Consider the following 18,469-nt stretch of genomic DNA (forward strand, 5'->3'; position numbering starts at 1 on the left):
GAGGCACTGCAACAGGCCCCTCCCTCAGAAGATGAGCAAGAACATCCAGCCAAGACCAAACTTACTCATCAAGGAGAACAGCAGAACTCCAGAGCGAGGGGAAAGCAATGCATGGAATTCATGGCTTTCTCCCCATGATCCTTTAGTCTTGCAAAGTTAAATTAAATTTTTTAAATTTTTTTTCTTATTCTAATTTTTTTAACTTTTCCTCTTTTAACATTTTTTAACTACTTTATCTTAATACCTTTCTTTTTAAAAAATCTTTTTAAACCTTCATTATTATAGTTATATTTTATCCTTCATTGTATTTAACCTTATTTTTGTCTACATATAAGGGTTTTTTTTTCTAAAAAATGTTGGGATATAATTTCTTCTAATAGATCAAAATATACCCTAAATCTAGCACAGGGCTTTAGTCTAGTCTCCAGCCTGAGCACATTCTCACCCCTTTTCTTCTTCTTCTTCTTTTTCCAACAAACTTATCTTATCAATTCCCTTTCTAGAATTTTTTTAAAATTTTCATCTTTACAGTTATATTCCATCCCTTCATTGTGTTTTCCCTTATTTTTATATATGAATAAGTTTTCTTTCTTAAAAATTTTGTCTAAGAGACAAAAATACAACCAAAATCAAGTGGATGTCTCTGTTCTATTCACCAGTCTAATATATATATATATATATATATATATTTTTTTTTTTTTTTAATTTCTTTTTACCCCCTTTCTTCTTTTACCCCCAGTTTGGGGTCTCTTCTTATTTGGTTAGCATACATTTTTCTGGGATCTTTGCCTCCCTTTTAGTATTTTATTCTCTCATTCATATATTCTTATCTGGATAAAATGACAAGGTGGAAAAGCTCACCACAAAAAAAAGAACAAGAGGCAGTACTGACAGCTAGGGACCTAATCAATACAGACATTGGTAATATGTCAGATCTAGAGTTCAGAATGAGAATCCACAAGGTGCTAGCTGGGCTTGAAAAAGGCATGGAGGATATTAGAGAAAACCTGTCTGGAGAAATAAAATCTCTTCCTAGAGAAATAAAAGAACTAAAATCTAACAAAGCTGAAATCAAAAAGGTATTAATGAGGTGCAATCAAGAATGGAGGCTCTTACTGCTAGGTTAAGTGAGGCAGAAGAGAGAATTAGTGATATAGAAGACCAAATGACAGGGAATAAAGAAGCTGAGCAAAAGAGAGACAACTACTGGACCACGAGGGGAGAATTTGAGAGGTAAGTGATACCATAATATGAAACAATATTAGAATAATTGGGATTCCAGAAGAAGAAGAGAGAGGGGCAGATGGTATATTGGAGCAAATTATAATACAGAATTTCCCTAATATGGCAAAGGGAACAAGCATCAAAATCCAGGAGGCACAGAGAATCCCCCTAAAAATCAATAAAAATAGGTCCACACCCTGTCATCTAATAGTAAAACCTACTAGTCTTAGTGACAAAGAGAAAATCCTGAAAGCAGCTTGGGACAAGAAGTCTGTAACATACAATGGTAGAAATATTAGATTGGCAGCAGACTTCACAGACCTGGCAGGCCAGAAAGAACTGGCATGATATATTCAGAGCACTAAATGAGAAAAACATGCAGCCAAGAATACTATATCCAGCTAGGCTATCACTGAAAATAGCAGGAGAGATAAAAATCTTCCAGGACAAATAAAACTTAAAAGAATTGGCAAACACCAAACCAACCCTACAGGAAATATTGAAAGGGGTCCTCTAAGCAAAGAGAGAGCCTAAAAGTAGTAGACCAGAAAGGAACAAACACAATATACAGTAATAGTCACCTTACAGGCAATACAATGGCACAAAATTCATCTCTCTCAATAGTTACCCTGAATGTAAATGGGCTAAATGCCCCAATCAAAAGACACAGGGTATCAGAATGGATTAAAAAAAAAAAACATCAATATGCTACCTACAAAAAACTCAATTTAGACCCAAAGACACCCCCAGATTTAAAGTGAGGGGGGTGGAAAACCAGTTACCATGATAATGGACATCAGAAGAAAGCTGAGGTGGCAATATTTATATCAGATAAATTAGATTTTAAGCCAAAGACTACAAGAGATGAGGAAGGACACTATATCGTACTCAAAGGATCAGTCCAACAAGAGGATTTAAATATCTATGCCCCTAACATGGGAGCAGTCAACTATATTAAACAATTAAAAAACAAAATCAAAGAAATGCATCAACAATAATACAAAAATAGTAGGGGACATTACCCTCACTGAACACTCCCCTCACTGAAATGGACAGATCATCCAAGCAAAAGATCAACAAGGAAATAAAGGCCTTAAATGACACACTGGACCAGATGGACATCACAGATATTTTCAGAACATTCCATCCCAAAGCAACAGAATATACATTCTTCTCTAATGCACACAGAACACTCTCCAGAATAGATCACATCCTGGTCACAAATCAGGCCTCAGCAAGTGTCAAAAGATTGGGATCATTCCCTGTATATTTTCAGACCACAATGCTCTGAAGCTAAAACTCAATCACAAGAGGAAAGTTGAAAAGAACTCAAATACATGGAGGCTAAAGAGCATCCTACTGAAGAATGAATGGGTCAACCAGGAAATTAAAGAAGAATTGAAAAAATTCATGGAAACAAATGATAATGAAAACACAACTGTTCAAAATCTGTGGGACACAGCAACCACAGTCCTGAGAGGAAAACATATAGCCATACAAGCCTTTCTCAAGAAACAAGAACGATCTCAAGTACACAACCTATGTCTACACCTAAAGGAGCTGGAGAAAGAACAGCAAAGAAAGCCTAAGCCCAGCAGGAGCAGAAATCAATGAAATAGAAACTGAAAAAACAGTAGAAGAAATCAATGAAACTAGGAGCTGGTTCTTTGAAAGAATTAATAAGATTGATAAACCTGGCCAGACTTATCAAAAAGAAAAGAGAAAGGACTCAAATTAACAAAATCATGAATGATAGAGGAGAGATCACAACCAATACCAAAGAAATACAAACAATTATAAGAACATACTATTAGCAACTATACACCAGCAAATTTGACAATCTGGAAGAAATGGATGCATTCCTAGAGACATATAAACTACCAAAACTGAACCAGGAAGAAATAGAAAACCTGAACAGACTCATAACCAGTAAGGAGATTGAAGAAGTCATCAAAAATCTCCCAACAAACTAGAGCCCAGGGCCAGACGACTTCCAAGGGGAATTCTACCAAACGTTTAAAGAAGAATTAATACCTATTCTTATGAAACTGTTCCAAAAAATAGAAATCAAAGGAAAACTGCCAAACTCATTTTATGAGGCCAGCATTACCTTGATCCCAAAACCAGACAAAGACCCCATCAAAAAAGAGAATTACAGACCAATATCCTCGACAAAGACAGATGCGAAAATTCTCACCAAAATACTAGCCAATAGGATCCAACAGTACATTAAAAGGCTTATTCACCAAGACCAAGTAGGATTTATTCCTGGGCTGCAAGGTTGGTTCAACATCTGCAAATTAATCAATGTGGTACAATACCTTAATAAAGCAAAGAACAAGAACCATATGATACTCTCAATAGATGCTGAAAAAGCATTTGACAAAGTACAGCATCCTTTCTTGATCAAAACTCTTCAAAGTGTAGGGACAGAGGGTACATTCCTCAATATCAAATCTATCTATGAAAAACCCACAGCTAATATTGTTCTCAATGAGGAAAAACTGAGAGCTTTTCCACTAAGATCAGGAACATGGCAGGGATGTCCACTATCACCACTGCTATTCAACATAGTACTAGAAGTCCTAGCCTCAGCAATAAGACAACAAAAAGAAATTAAGGCATTTGAATTGGCAAAGAAGTCAAACTCTCACTCTTTGCAGATGATATGATACTTTATGTGGAAAACCCAAAAGACTCTACTCCAAAACTGCTAGAACTTATACATGAATTCAGTAAAGTGTCAAGAAGGCACAGAAATCAGTTGCATTTCAATACACCAACAAAACAGAAGAAAGAGAAATCAAGGAGTCAATCCCATTTACAGTTACACCCAGAACCATAAGATACACAGGAATAAACCTAACCAAAGAGGCAAAGAATCTGTACTCAGAAAACTATAAAGTACTCATGAAAGAAATTGAGGAAGACACAAAGAAATGGAAGAAAATGTTCCATGTTCATGGACTGGAAGAACAAATATTGTGAAAATGTCTCTGCTACCTAAAGCAATCTACATGTTTAATGCAATCTTTATCAAAATCCATCCATTTTTTTCAAAGAAATGGAACAAATAATCCTAAAATTTATATGGAACCAGAAAAGACCCGAATAGCCAGAGGAATGTTGAAAAAGAAAGCCAAAGTTGGTGGCATCACAATTCCAGACTTCAAGCTCTATTACAAAGCTGTCATCATCAAGACAGTATGGTACTGGCACAAAAACAGACACACAGATCAATGGAACAGAATAGAGATCCCAGAAATAGACCTTCAACTCTATGGTCAACTAATCTTCAACAAAGCAGGAAAGAATGTCCAGTGGAAAAAAGACAGTCTCTTCAATAAATGATATTGGAAAAATTGGACAGCCACATGCAGAAAAATGAAACTGGACTATTTCCTTACACCACACACAAAAATAGACTCCAAATGGATGAAAGACCTCAATGTGAGAAAGGAATCCATCAAAATCCTTGAGGAGAACACAGGCAGCAACCTCTCTGACCTCAGCCACACAACTTCTTCCTAGAAAATCGCCAAAGGCAAGGGAAGTAAGGGCAAAAATGAACTATTGGGAAGTTGTCAGGATCAAAACCAAAAGCCAATCAACATAACAGAAAATATTTGTAAATGACATATCAGATAAGATAACAATATTCTTTGTTATTTTGGCTAGTATCCAAAATCTACAATGAACTTATCAAACTCAAAACCCAAAGAACAAATAATCCAGTCAAGAAATGTGCAGAAGACATGAGCAGATATTTCTGCAAAGAAGACATCCAGATGGCCAACAGACACATGAAAAAGTGCTCCACAACACTCAGCATCAGGGAAATACAAATCAAAACCACAATGAGAAACCACCTCACACCAGTCAGAATGGCTAAAATTAACAAGTCAGGAAATGACGGATGTTGGTGAGGATGTGGAGAAAGGAGAACCCTCCTACACTGTTGGTGGGAATGCAACCTGGTGTAGCCACTCTGGAAAACAGCATGGAGTTTCCTCAAAAAGTTGAAAATAGAGCTACCCTACGACCCAGCAATTGCACTTCTGGGTATTTACCCTAAAGATACAAACGTAGTGATCCGAAGGGGCACTTGCACCTAAATGTTTATAGCAGCAACGTCCACAATAGCCAAACTATGGAAAAAAAACCTAGATGTCCATCAACAGATGAATGGATCACGAAGAAGTGGTATATATATACAATGGAATACTATGCAGCCATCAAAAGAAATGAAATCTTGCCATTTGCAATGACGTGGATGGAACTAGAGGGTATTATGCCGAGTGAAATAAGTCAATCAGAGAAAGACAATTATCATATGATCTCCTTGATATGAGGAATTTGAGAGGCAGAGTGGGGGCGTTAGGGGGTAGGGAAGGGAAAAATGAAATAAGATGGGTTCAGGAGGGAGACAAACCATAAGAGCTCTTAATCTAACAAAACAAACTGAGGGTTGCTGGGGAGGGGGTATGGAGAGGGTGGTTGGGTTATGGACATTGGGGAGGGTAAGTAATATGGTAAGTGCTGTGAAGTGTGTAAGCCCAACAACTCACAGTCTTATACCCCTGGGGCAAATAATAAATTATAATGTTAATAAAAATAATTTTTAAAAATCTTAGGGGTGCCTGGATGGCTCAGTCAGCTGAGCATCTGATGCTTGGTTTTGGCTCAGGTCATGATCACAGGGTCATGGGACCAAGCCCCACATAAGGCTCTGTGCTCTGTGTGCAGTCGGGTTGGGATTCTTTCCCTCTCCCTCTGCCCCTCCCCCAATTCATGCACTCTTTCTCTAAAATAAGTAAGTTTAAAAATAAATAAAATAAGATCTTTAAAAAATAGTTACACATACATATGTGTTCCTAAAAATAAAAATGTATGCATGGAAATGATACATCCCAATTTCAGAACACTGGTTATCTCTGGGAAGTGGGAAAGTGAAAGAGTAGGACAGACAGAGTTTTAGCTATATCTGTATAATGTTTTTACTGAGTAAAATGTAAACATTAAAAAGTAAAAAGTAAAGGAACCATTAATTCAAAAAGCCATTAAAGAGTATCTCTATTTTTATAACTTAGAAGCATTGAAGTATAATTTAGCTACTGTAAAATTTAGCATCTTTAGGGTTAGAGTATGATGAGTTTTAGGCAAACATAAAGTCATGTAACCACTGACATACTCAAAAAACAATTCTATTACCAAAAACTCCCTCGCACCTCTTTGAAGTCAATCCCCTCCCCTCACCACCAGCCCCTAGCAACCACTGGTCTTTCCCTGTAGTTTTTCTCTTTTATCTCACAACTATAACCCAAGAGTGGCCCAAGGAAGGAACCGTGCAGCAGGCACAGGCAACAAAAAACTCTAAGAGAAACACTATCTTATTGTCTGAGGACTGGGAAAGGGGGCACTGAGCCAGAAAGTGTAGAGAGAATCTTCTTTTTCTTTCTTTTTTCTTTTCTTTTCTAGCCTTGCCCCAAGACTGGTCTCAGTTATTAGGCTGAACTACAGTGGTTGTGGTGGAGCAGGCATCTAGAACCTCAAAGGATAACCTATCCTTCTGAATGAAGAAAGTGGGGGAAAGGGCCTTGTCATCTAAAGACTGCAGAAATCCTTGTCATTTATCTCTTTTTCCTCACTGCTTGGCCCCAAGGGTGCCCCTACTTATACAGAACTGCTTAACAGTGCAAGTGGCTAAAATTCTGAAAGAAACCTTCTTTACAGCCTGAGCACAAGGAGAGCTTAGGATCCATAGATAGTGAGGGAAATCTTAGAGAGCAGATAGTGAAAGGGATTCCTAATTCTCTGTGTGAATCAACCCCATTCCTGGGCTCATGCCCCAACCTGCACATGCTTAGAACTGACACAAAGCAGCATTGCAAATACTTTGAAAATTGAAATGACATCGAAGGCAACACAGAATTCACAGTCTGAATATCTAAATATTTGACTGAATCCAAAGTTGAATACAAAGTGAATTTTTTGGATGCAAAAAATGAATTTTTTGAATACAAAAAACCCAGGAAACTGATCCATTCTCAAGGGAAAACAAAATCAAGAGATGTCACCCCCAAGATAACCTAGATCTTGCAAATATTAAAGACTTTAAGTAGCCATTATATTGCTTCTTCATGAAGGTAAATACTTTTTTGAGAGAGAGAGAGAGATAGCAGAGGGAGAGAGAAAATCTAAGCAGGCTTCATGCCCAGCCCAGAGCCCAACACTGGGCTTGACCTCAGAACCCAGATATCATGACATGAACCAAAGTCAAGAATTGGATGCTTAGGGGCGCCTGGGTGGCTCAGTGGGTTAAGGCTTCTGCCTTCAGCTCAGGTCATGATCTCAGGGTCCTGGGATCGAGCCCCGCGGGGAGCCTGCTTCCTCCTCTCTCTCTGCCTGCTTCTCTGCCTACTTGTGATCTCTGTCTATTAAATGAATAACTAAAATCTTTTTTTATAAAAGGTTTTATTTATTTATTTGACAGAGAAAGATCACAAGTAGGCAGAGAGAGAGAGAGGGAAGCAGGCTCCCCGCTGAGCAGAGAGCCTGATGCGGGACTCAATCCCAGGACCCTGAGATCATGACCTGAGCCGAAGGCAGCAGCTTAACCCACTGAGCCACCCAGGTTCCCCTGAATAAATAAAATCTTTAAAAAAAAAAAAAAAAGAATTGGATGCTTAACTGAATGAGCCACCCAGATGCCCCAAAGGTAAATACTTTTCAAGTGAACAGAAATACAAAAGCTCTTACAAGATAATAGAAATAATAGAATAGACTCAAATGTAAATTTTAGGACTGAAAAGTAAAATATCTGAAATTAAAAAGTCATTGGATGATTTGACAGCAGAATAGAAACAAGGACAAAGGAAAGAAATCAGTGAAATCAAAGATTAGATTGAAGGTAGATAAAAAGAAGTCATGCAGTGTGAAGAACAGAGAGGAAGAAAAATGAGTATAACATTATCAAATAATCTAACATTTGTGTCACTGGACTCCTACAAGGATAAGAGAAATAAATTAGTACGAAAAGATCTTTTGAAGAAATAATGGCCTTGATATGTCTTATGAAGATGCAAATGTACAGACTCAAGAAACCCAAGGAACCCCAAACAGGGAAAATGCAAAGAAAATCATGACAGATATGTCAAAATCAAAGTTCTAAACTCCAAAGTTTTTTCTTAAATCTTGACAGCTATCAGGGGAAAAAAAAAATGACACATTACGTATAGATGAACAATTACTTGAATGACTGTTCATTGTTCGTTAGAAACAATGGAGACCAGAAGACAGTGGAAAAACATTTTTAAGAGTTGAATAAGAAGAACTGTCAGGCACCTGGGTGCCTCAGTTGGTTAAGCCACTGCCTTCAGCTCAGGTCATGATCCCAGAGTCCTGGGACCAAGTCCCGCATCAGGCTTCCAGCTCCTCGAGGAGTCTGCTTCTCCCTCTGACTTCTCCCCTCTCATGTTCTCTCTCTCTCTCTCTTTTTCTCTCAAATAAATAAATAAAAACTTAAAAAAAAAAAAAAAAAAAACACTGTCAACCCAGGATTCTACATCAGGTGAATATCCTTCAGGAATAACAGTAAAATAAAGACATTCTCACATACAGGAAAAATAAGAGAATTTGTTACCATCAGGCCTGCTCTAAGAGAAGTCATAAAATAAGTTCTTCAGGCTAAAAGGAAATTATACAGGAGGGAAACTTGGAAATTTAGTAATGAAGAAAAATAGCACATGTGGTAAACATCTGGGTAAATAAAATAGACTCTCTTTTAATTTATTTAAAATATTCAGGACTGTTGAGAACAAAAGTTGTAACATTCTCTGTCAAAACAACTGTAACATAAAGAGTAGAGAATAATATATAGTTTTAGGCTTGAAATAAAGGGCTGGGGAAGCCCAGAAAACAAAGGAACTAGGAGGGTGTAGAGATCCTTTCATAATGTGTTCTTATATGATATCTATGTGCTCCTAAACACTTTCACAGAAATTTGACATTTTAAAACGTGTTGATGTAAAGGAATATATATTTAAATAATTTTGATAAAGAGATAATTTTTTTTAAGATTTTATTTTTAAGGGGCACCTGGGTGGCTCAATAGGTTAAGAGTCTGCCTTTAGCTCAGGCCACGATTGCAGAGTTCTGGGATGGAGTCCCACATGGGGCTCCCTGCTTCTCCCTCTCCCACTCCCCTTGCTTGATCTCTATCAAATAAATAAATAAAATCTTTTTTAAAAAGATTTGGGGCACCTGGGTGGCTCAGTGGATTAAAGTCTCTGCCTTTGGCTCAGGTCATGATCCCAGGGTCCCGGCATCGGGCTCTCTGCTCAGTGGGGAGCCTGCTTCCCTTCCTCTCTCTGCCTGCCTCTCTGCCTACTTGTGATTTCTCTATCAAATAAATTTTAAAAAAAATTTTAAATAAAAATAAATAAAAAGAAAATTTAAAAATTTTATTTTAAAGTAATCTCTACACCCAATGCTGGACAATAAATTTTCTTATATTGCTAAGATTTATTTCACCTTTATTTATCAACTTCTTTGAAACAACACACAACAAACATGAGAATGGAGTAACACAATCAACAAGGAAGGATGAAGCTGCATAGTATGTGCCACCAAAAAGGAATTTTGCTTTCCTGTATCCATAACGTAAATTAGAATTAATATATATTTCCATATGTATGAAAATGAAACAACTATTCAGATAAATGATAGATAAACAACTCTTTTTCTGCAATTATTTTTCACACACACACACACACACACACACAAACAAGGTATCAGGAAAGAGTAATTAATCCCAGGCAATTGCCTTAATTTTCTGGTTAGCATTTGTGGAAACAGACTTAGAAAATATAGTGTAAAATATAATACCAATAGTCTTCAAACTTTTGCTCATAAACCAAAAGAATTTGCAAAACTATGTGCTCCTTCACACAGTTTCACTGGGCATCTGGAGGTTTATATCATAAATTTAGAGAGTAGCAAAGTATAGTAATATATTACCATGTTGAACTTTTAAGTGTAATTTTAAACCATTACATCACTTTTTCAATGTCCAAAGTAATAATAATTTCATATCAATCATCATTTGTTTTAAAAATATATGAATAAGACCTTCTTTAGTAGTGGGAAAATTTATACTATTCCTTTTTCTCCTTGAAGATACATTACTCACCTCATGAAATCTTATCTTTTCTTAATATATTTCTAGGCTTCAAAGTCACTTCTTGATCTTCTATTATATTTCTCTGCAACAAAATATTTGCAGTTAAATTTCAATTTTTTTAAAACCTTGTAACCAAAAAACAATAGGTTAAAAATATTTTTACTTTGGATTATCAGTATACATTTTTTGTACACAAATATCAAAACAACTTTATTATACATTTTGATAAATGTTTATAAATATAAAATTTAATATGTCTCTTGACAGATAAAGTTTTCCCCACTTGCTCAATGTATCCATGTATGACTATTATTTATTGCTTGGATGAGCCAACATCAATTCTATTCCCGTTATCAGTTACCTGGATGTAAGCACTGAGAAATTTTGCTCACATTAGTAAGTAGATGAGAATGGGAAAAGCTAGGTTATAGCAATATCACCCAATTCTTTGAACTCATTCCGTGTTCTATGCCAAAAATTACATAGAAATCTATCATGGGGCACTTGATTGGTTCAGTTGGCAGAACATATGACTCTTGATCTCGGGGTTGTGAGTTCGAACTCCATGTTGGGAGAGATTACTTAAAAATAAAACTTTAAAAAAAAGAAGTCTATTGTAAAATTTACTTGTAATCTGTACCAGCTGATACCTTGACTAGTTTCACCCTTGATTTTCCTGAAAACATACAGTTGTTTCAACCTGATTTTTAAAAGAATCCATTGACCTGGAACAATTACTGTCAGCTACTAAACCCTCCACTATAGATGGGAGAAGAAAGTGCCCTCATGCCTTCCATCTAATTATACTATTATATTATGACTGAGTGGGGAATGCAGGAGAAAAAACAGAGTAATACCAGGGAAGACAGAATTTCTGCAACTCTAAAATAATGCTCCTTATTCCAAAAAAGAAACTAAAATTTGATCTCAAAAAACTTATTATTATTATTATTATTATTATTATTATTACATTATGATGTAATCATTCACTTTCACAATGTCTGGGAGATATACCAAAAAGGCAATACTAAGATTTACTGAATATATATATTATTTGTTTTCATTTATTTATTTATTTTTTTTTTAATTTTTTTAAGATTTTATTTATTTATTTGACAGACAGAGATCACAAGTAGGCAGAGAAGCAGGCAGAGAGAGATGAGGAAGCAGGCTCCCCGCTGAGCAGAGAGCCCGATGCGGGGCTCGATTCCATGACCCTGGGATCATGACCCGAGCCGAAGGCAGAGGCTTTAACCCACTGAGCCACCCAGGCGCCCCTATTTGTTTTCATTTAGAAGCACATTGCTTTACCTGAAATAACTCTTAAAGGATTAGCACATTGGAAACATTGTGTTAAAATAAATTCATATAAATTTTTTTTAAAGTCAGCTCCATACCCAGACCAGAGCCCAGTGTGGGGCTTGAACTCATGACCTGAGATCAAGACCCGAGCTGAAATCAAGAGTCAGATACTCAACCAACTAAGCCATCCAGGCTCCCCAATTTAATATAAAATATTTTTGATGAAACACTTTACCATGTGCTTTATATGTTTTCACCAAACCTTGGAGCTATAGATATAACATACAATTTATAGAAAATGTGCTGCTGGCCTCATAATCTCATTAATATAGGAGTCAATCCTCTTTGGAGAAAGGGGAACCCTCTTATACTCTTGGTGGGAATGCCTACTGGTATAACCACTCTGGAAAACAGTATGGAGGTTCCTCAAAAAGTTAAAAATAGAGCTACCTTATGGCCCAACAACTGCACTATTAGATATTTACTCCAAAGGATACAAACATAGTGATTCGAAGGGGGCAGCTGCACCCCAATGTTTATAGCAGCCATGCCCACAAGAGCAAACGTATGGAAAGAGCCCAGATGTCCACCAAAGATGAGTGGATAAAGAAGATGTAGCATATATATCCAATAGAATATTCCTCAAGGATCAAAAAAAAAAAAAAAATCTTACCATTTGCAACAGCGTGGATGGAACTAGAGGGTTTTATGCTAAGCAAAATAAGTCAGTCAGAGAAAGACAATGACTGTATAATTTCAATCCTATGAGGAATTTAAGAAACAGAATAGATGAACATAGGGGAAGGGAGGGAAAAATAAAATAAGATGAAATCAGAGAGGGAGACAAACCATAAGAGACTCTTAACTATAGGAAACAGAGGGTTGCTGGAGGGGAGGTGTGTGAGGGAATGCGGTAACTGGGTGATGGGCATTAAGGAGGGCACTGGATGTGATGAGCACTGGGTGTTATATGCAACTGATGAATTAATAAACTCTACCTCTGAAACTAATAATATACTGTATGGTAATTAATTAATTTTAAGTAAAATTTTAAAAAGGATTTCTCTATCTACCAAAAAAGATAAAAATTTTAAAAAAGAAGTCAATCCTCATTATCAAACCAATCATCTAAATAAAGTTCACTTTAAGAAAAAGTCTGGGGTGGGGGACACCTGGGTGGCTCAGTCGGTTAAGTGTCTGCCTTTGGCTCATGCCATGATCCCAGGGTCCCAGGATTGAGTCCCACATTGGGTTCCCTGTTCAGCAGAGAGTCTGCTTATCCCTCTTCCTCTGCCCCTCCACCCCATTCATGCTCTCTCTCTCACTCTCTCTCTAAAATAAATAAATAAAATCTTAAAAAAAAGAGAAGTCTGACAATTTTCAATTCAAGTAAATGTGTTAAAATATGTCCTCTCATGTATATTTTCTAAAAACTGAGAAAAACTACCAAATATATCTTCATAAGCTCAATTATCATAAGCAATCAAGAGTAAAATGATGTTAAAATAAAGTTAATTTATACACCTTTATAAGAATAAAACTATGTGGTTTTCCTCATTAATCCATAAGAGTAAAACATAATAAACAAATATTATTTATGAATTAGGGTATGATAAAGACACAGCGTTCCTTCAATAAGTATGTCTAGGCATGTACTGAACTTTGGTTTTCACCCTTTAGAAGTAACTAAATAGGAATCACACATAAAAATTCGGTAATAGCTCAAATTTGTAACCAGGCACAGGGGTGCAAAAGAGCACTGGCTCCAGGGGTCCCAAACACACCAGGTCTGGCCACTCGAGGCTGACAAAATGCAAAGGCAGAAAGACAAGTGGCAGTCAAACAAGAAAGAGATTTATTTCAGAGAGGCCCACATTAGGAAGACAGCAGACACACATTTCAAAGACTGTCTCCAAAGTGCTGAAAATACTTGTAGGTTTATATAAGGATATGGTGCGACAAAGGCTTATGGGTATGGGCAGGCGGGCAGTAAAGGTCAAGGCGATGCTTGTGCTGGAGTCAGTCATGCAGAGTCTTGCTGGCTCGGGGCGGTTCTTTCTGCTTGAGGGGTTCCTTTCGGTTCCATTATGGGATGCTCTGCCTGCAGGGCTGTTTTTGGTTTTCGTTTTAAATTAAATAGGCTCCAAATCCAAGGTGGGGTTTGAAGTCACAACCTTGAACTCAAAGAGTCACAGGTTAGTTCCTGAGCCCAGTCAGGCACCCTGCCCACAGTCTTTTGCCTGAGTCAAGAGATAGGCTGGAAATAGCCTGGAAAGAAGCACGTGACTCTTAATCTTGGGGTCATAAGTTCGAGCCCCATGTTAGATGTAGAGATTATGTAAAATAAACTTTTTTTTTTAAGATTTATTTATTTACCTGACAGACAGAGATCACAAGTAGGCAGAGAGGCAGACAGAGAAGAGGAGGAAGCAGGCTCCCTGCTGAGCAGAGAGCCCGATGTGGGGCTCGATCCCAGGACCCTGGGATCATGACCTGAGCCGAAAGCAGAGGCTTTAACCTACTGAGCCACCCAGGCGCCCCAAAATAAACTTATTTTTAAAATACCTATTTATTTGTTTATTTATTAAATATCTTATTTATTTATTTATTTGTCAGAGAGAGAGAGAGTGAGTGAGCACAAGCAAGGAGAGTAGCAGGCAGAGGGAGAAGCAGGTTCCCCGCTAAGCAGGAAGCCCAAGGTGGGACTCAGATCCCAGGACCCTGGGATCATGACCCGAGCCAAAGGCAGATGCTTAACCAACTGAACCATCCAGGCATCCCTTATTTATTTATTTTGAGAGAGACAGCAAAAGCAAGGGGCAGAAGGAGAAAGAATCCCAAGCAAACTCCATGCTGAGAGCAGAGGTTCTCACAACCCTGAAATCATGACCTGAGCCAAAACTAAGAGTTGGTTGCTTAACTGACTGTGCCATCCAGGCACCCCTAACTAAATAATTTTTTTTTTTAAGTACAGACTGAGAAATGGAGATAGATGAAGTCCTCTTAAATAATCCATTCCTTTGAAATCAAAATAAAATGTTTTCCTATATATTTAATGAAGAATAAAAATATATACTGTTAAAAATTAATCAGTCCAGCAGCCTGGATATGATAATTTCATTTTTTGTTAATAATTTCATTTTTTGTTAATAAGAGACAGACACACTATTAAACATGTTAAAAAGTGACAAAAGTTCAGGATTGTAGCATTTATATACTCCTGATGAGGACAGAAGCAGAAAAATGTTCACTGTTAGCCCAGAAGGCTAACCTGTAGCCTGCATAGGTCCCTGCTGAGAGAGCAGCCCAATGTGGGACTCATTCTCAGAACTCTTGAGATCATGACCTGAGCTGAAAGCAGATGGCTAACCAACTAAGCCACCCAGGCATCCCTGGTTGTTATAGTCTTAAAGGGCCTCATGACTGCCTGTACCTCTCACTGAGAGTTAACATCAAGCTGAATGCTAAGCACCAAAGGAATCTTGCAAACGTAGTTTTACAAATAGAAATTTGAAGAAGACATTTATGATCTAATACTCCCTGCATGTTCCCTCCTCCTTGAGCACTAAGCATATAACCACTAGCTTCACATGGCAAAATGGTAGCTCTTCATGCCCACAAGTCCTGTCCCCATGCTATAATAAAAGCACTTTTTGTACCAAAAATGTCTCAAGGCTTTTTTCTGACCATTTTCTCCCATCCCTACACCACTTCCATGATAGACTTTTATAAAATAAGTGTATCAGATAGGATAGGCCAGGTCATGTTGCAGTAACAAGCAACAACATTGTATGACTTAAAACAACAAAAGCTCATTTCTCACCTAAGCTAAGTGCACACTGTGGCTGATGGAGCAGGATCCACTCCTCATAACCACTCAGGGGCCTAGACTGACAGAACAAGGACCCTCGGCACCAAAGGGAAAAGAGGTCTGAGGAGTTTCATATGGGTGAAGGTGATGCTTCACTTCTGTTCACAGCTCACTGGCCAGAAATAGACATTTGGCTTTATGGACTCCCAAGATTGCCATGAAATGCATTCCAACCTTAGGCCTGGAAAGGGGAGGAATGGTAAAGATTTGGTAAACTGTATCAGTGATTTCACAGTAGTTGTTTCTTTTTTCTTTTAAATAAGCTCTAGGCCCAACATGGGGCTTAAACTCATGACCCTGAGATCAAGTCGCATGCTCTGCATCCTGAGCCAGCCAGCCACAGTCATCCCCACAGCACGTTTTAGCTTTTATTGAATAACACATACCAAATCTAAAATAAAATTATGTATGACTTTTTTGCAGATTATCCAGTGTGATGTGAAAAAATGAAGGTCCCTTAAATAATCCATTCTATATTTAAAGTAATCAATGAAATAATCAATGTCACTAACCTCTATTACTTCATCTTCAAAGTTGCTTTCCTTTCCAGATAATGACACGTCCTACAGATAAGCATTAAGAACAGCTGAAAAGGGGGTGCCTGGGTGGCTCAGTGGGTTAAGCTGCTGCCTTCTGCTCAGGTCATGATCTCAGGGTCCTGGGATCGAGTCACGCATCGGGCTCTCTGCTCAGCGGAGAGCCTGCTTCCTCCTCTCTCTCTCTGCCTGCCTCTCTGCATACTTGTGATCTCTCTATGTCAAATAAATAAATAAAATCTTAAAAAAAAAAAGAATAGCTGAAAAGAATTGCTTATGTTTAAACATGTGTGGGAAAATTGGGGGTTTGATATTCTTCAACACTGTCTTGGCTTTGCTTTCACCAGACTCTCTCTCAATAACTATGCACTTCTTAGCTACAGAGGATGGTGATTAAAGGACATTTACTATCACTCCCACCACTCACACTCACAAAGTGTATCGATTTCAGAAAATCACAACAAATATCCAATTACCGCATTTCTAACAATCATACTTCACCCTTACCTGGAATATACATCAGACAGGAAAAGACAGGAAGCCTAACAAGGGTTTATGGTGCCTTGTCTGGTCATTAAAGGAAGCTTCCCAAAAACAAACAAACAAACAAACAAACAAAAAACATTAAATTGACCCTTTGTTTGTCATCCTGGAGGGTTTTATACTCTAAGTAAGGGATACACTTGTGTGTGCGTGTGTGTGTGTGTGTGTGTGTGTGTGTGTGTGTAAAGTGAGAAAAGAACTACTGTACATGCAGAAATAGGAGACAGGAGATAATGCTGGGAATGAGTACTTACAGAAACAGGGAATCTGTAAATTAATTTACCAAAAGGAGTAAGTATCTACCCGCCCACACAGTAAGAACCTGAAGATGATAGTTTTAATTCTTGCTGTGTCTAATGGTAAGGAGTGTTTGCCATTGGGGCACCTGGGTGGCTTAGTGGGGTAAAGCCTCTGCCTTCGGCTCAGGTCATGGTTCCGGGGTCCTGGGATCGAGCCCCACTTCGGGCTCTCTGCTCAGCGGGGAGACTGCTTTCTTGCCTCTCTCCTGACTGCCTCTCTGCCTACTTGTGATCTCTGTCTGTCAAATAAATAAAATAAAAATCTTTAAAAAAAAATAGAACTGTTTAAAAAAAAAAAGGAATATTTGCCATTGAGTATGAGTAATGACTGTATACAACAGAAGCTTTCCATTTTGCCACCACCTAGAATAAGATGTATATTTTACATTATGATCCAATACATATATATTGTTTCATGAAACAATAACGACCCCCATTACAAGGGGCGCCTAGGTGGCTCAGTGGCTTGAGCGACTGCTCAAGGTCATGATCCTGGAGTCCTGGAATCAAGTCCCGCTTCTGGCTCCCAGCTCCATGGGGAGTCAGCTTCTCCCTCTGACCTTCTCCCCTCTCATGTTCTCGCTCTCTTTCTCTCTCTCAAGTAAATAAATAAAATCTTTGGTGCACCTGGGTGGCTCAGTGGGTTAAGCCTCTGCCTTCTGCTCAGGTCATGATCTCAGGGTCCTGGGATCAAGCCCCGCATCCGGCTCCTGCTTACCCCTCTCTCCCTCTGCCCGCCTCTCTGCCTACTTGTGATCTCTGTGTTTCAAATAAATAAATAAAATCTTAAAAAAAAAATTACCCTCATTACATGTGATGCACTCTGATAGTCCCTATTCTAATGTCTTTTAAGGCTGATCACAAGCTACTAAACTGATTTCACAACCAACTAATGATTCATAGCCCACAATTTTATTTTTTAAGGGTTTTCTTTATTTAACAGAGAGAGAAAGAACATAAGTAGGGGGGAGAACCAGAAGGAGGGAGAAGCAGGCTCCCCACTGAGCAGTCCACAATTTTAAAAGACTGAGGATTAGAAATAGAAATTTATAATGCAATCTCTGATTATAAGAAGTATCCCTAAAGAAACCTTAATCTGGGGGGTTGCCTGGATGACCCAATTAATTAAACATCTGCCTTCAACTCAGGTCATATCCCAGGGTCCTGGGATTGAGCCCTGGGTCAGTGCTCCCTGCTCAGTAGAGAGTCTGCTTGTCTTCCTCTCCCTCTGCCCCTAACCCTGCTTGCTCCCTCCCTCTCTCTCTCATAAATAAATCTTTTTTAAAAAAGAGGACGACAAAGAAGAAGCCTTAACTTGGAAGTACAAACCAAAGCCTGGAAGTCAATGTCTATAAGAGATTAAATTTTGACCTTGAGATGGGGAGATTATTCTGAATTATCCAAGTGCACCCTAAATGCAATTAAATGTATCTTTCTGAGAGGGAGGCATTAGGAGTTCCAACACACATAGAGAAGAAAATGGTGTAAAGAGGAGGTGGAGAGATATGGCCTT

Source organism: Mustela nigripes, chromosome 4, assembly GCF_022355385.1.
Source record: "Mustela nigripes isolate SB6536 chromosome 4, MUSNIG.SB6536, whole genome shotgun sequence".
NCBI classification, from domain to species: domain Eukaryota; kingdom Metazoa; phylum Chordata; class Mammalia; order Carnivora; family Mustelidae; genus Mustela; species Mustela nigripes.